Source organism: Macrobrachium rosenbergii, chromosome 26 (genome assembly GCF_040412425.1).
Source record: "Macrobrachium rosenbergii isolate ZJJX-2024 chromosome 26, ASM4041242v1, whole genome shotgun sequence".
Taxonomy (NCBI): Eukaryota; Metazoa; Arthropoda; class Malacostraca; order Decapoda; family Palaemonidae; genus Macrobrachium; species Macrobrachium rosenbergii.
Window position 1 is genome coordinate 576008 of NC_089766.1, and position 2971 is coordinate 578978.

Below are 2971 nucleotides of genomic sequence, written 5' to 3' on the forward strand. Positions count from 1 at the left end.
TATCTCTTATTTAATGACCTTGAAAGATACACAATTATCTCTGTTTAATGACCTTGAAAGGTACATGATTATCTCAATTTCAGTGAGCTTGAGAGATACACAATTATCTCTATTTAATGTCCTTGATAGATACACAATTATCTCTTAATGACCTTGAAAGGTACACAATCATCTCACTTTCAATGACCTTGAAAGGTACACAATCATCTCACTTTTAATGACCTTGAAAGGTACACAATTATCTCAGTTTCAATGACTTTGAAAGATACACAATTATCTCTTAATGACCTTGAAATATACACAATTATCTCACTTTCAATGCCCTTGATAGGTACACAATTATCTCAGTCTTAAAGACCTTGACAGATACATAATTATCTGTATTTAATGACCTTTGAAAACTAATAATTATCTTTTAATTTTACCACACCTAAGATGAATAATTTATTGATACATTTTAAGTTGTGTGTGACTTGCATTGTATTTTCAAGGAAAATACAATGATCTCTCGCTCTTTAAATAGATATAGATATATATATAGATTGATAAATGGATAGACGGATAACCCACACCAAAACCGTCATTGACCAATCTGGGGGACGTCCCACCTAGGGTGGGGTCATTAAAACTCACCTGCCCAGGTGGGAGATAATTTGCCCTTGTTTGGGATTTTACGTGTCCATAAAAGTTCTCCTCAACCGCAGGTAGAAGTGACTCTATTAGGCCAGGTAATTTGTGCTCTTCAAATTTATGAATCGTTTATGGAGTGTATTTATTGTTGGTGACTTTAGTTGGGCTGGTATGGGTTCACATTGTTTAAAATTGTTTTTTCTTTTTGATGGCATTCAGTTGCGAGTGGGAATAGTTTCAATATGTAAGAATTATTTGCAATTATTGTTTTTTTTTTTGTGACACTTGATTAGGGCAAGCTGGTGTGAGTTTAAATTGTTTAAATTTTTTTTTTTTTTGTGGAATTCAGTCATGAGTTGTGAGTGGAAATAGTTTAAAACTGTAGGAATTGTTTAAAATTGTTTATTTTTGTTGTTAAGACTAGTTGAGCTGATATGAATTTAAATTGTTCAAATTGTTTAAAATAGTTTTTTTGTGGCATTCAGTCACGAGTTACGAGTGGAAATTGTTTTAAAATGTAGGTATTGTTTAAAACTGTTTTTTTTGTGACACTTGATTAGGACAAGCTGGTATGAATTTAAGTTGTTTAACTTCTTTAAAATTGTTCTTTTTTGTGGCATTCAGTCATGAGTTGCGAGTTGAAATTGTTTAAAATTGTACGAATTGTTTACAATTATTGTTTATTTTTGTGACGCTTTATTAGGACAAGCTGGTATGAATTTAAATTGTTTAAATTGTTTAAAATTGTTTCTTTGTGGCATTCAGTCGTGAGTTGCGAGTGGAAATTGTTTAAAAATGTAGGAATTGTTTAAAAAAAATTTTTTGTGACACTTGATTAGGACAAGCTGGCATGAATTTAAATTGTTTAAATTGCTTTAAACTGTTTTTTTTGTGGCACATAGTTACGAGTAGGAATTGTTTAAAATTATTGTTTATTTTTGTGACACTTTATTAGGCCGGTAATTTGTGAATTACACGAATTTTAATGTTAACAGTTGATTACAGACAGTTTTGTAATTCATTACATTCAGGGCTGTTTTTACGTTATTACATTTACGCCAAATTACTCTTTAGTAAGTTAATAATAATAAAAAAAAAACTGCTGGACCAATCTAATTAAATTCTGTAAACCGCTTTTTTACCACTGGTTAATCCCATAGCTTCATTTGCATAATTCCTTTGATAAATAATTGAAATGTCTCTAAGATTAATTAGTCATTTGGCTAACAATATAATTATGATTAGGGTTTGTATTTTTGAGAGTTATGATATAATATATTCCAGGAGGATTTAGAAGAATATGTATATATATATATTAAATATTTGTATATATATAAATTATATATATATATATATATATATATATAAATATTTGTATATATATAAATTATATATATATATATATATATATATATATATATATATATATATATATATATATATATATATATCTATATATATATATATATATATATATATATATATATATATATATATATATATATATATATATATATATATATATAATATATATATATATATATATATATATATATATATATATATATATATATATATATATATATATATATATATATATATATATATATATATATATATATTTATTTAATATATATATATGTATATATGTATTTATATATATATATTTGCATATATATATTAATAAAGATATATATATATATATATATATATATATATATATATATATATATATATATATATATATATATAAATTTATCAGCTTTCAGAAAATATATATTCATATTACTTGTATACAATTAGAGTAGGAATTTGAATTATAAGTGATTAGCGAATACTTCGAAGTATTTAAGCAGATTAATTTTAATGGGAAATCTTTGTTGATCAGACAACAATTTTCAGGTTAATGGAGAAATATTAATTTTATATTAATATGGATTTCAAGGACTTTGGGAATACAGGAGAATGGATGGAGGTCTGGAATTTAAAATAATAATAATAATAATAATAATAATAATAATAATAATAATAATAATAATAATAATAATAATAATAATAATAGCCAAACGCTTTTGAATAAGTTAATTCTCAATCTTGAAGTACAAGGCAATTGCTGACATTAACTGCCTAGGCTGATAGTTAACATAGATAACTCTCTTGCATCTGGCAACATTCCAATAAATGCCAGGCGTCACTAGCAGAGAAAATTGAAATTGAAATCGAGCGATTATATTCTTTTTTATTTGAGTTGCCAGTTGGTAAGATTTTTCCTGTCATCGTCTATTCTTTATCATTTACGCGTTTATTGTGTCGTCTTTCTTCGGGTGGGAGGTGCCTTTAT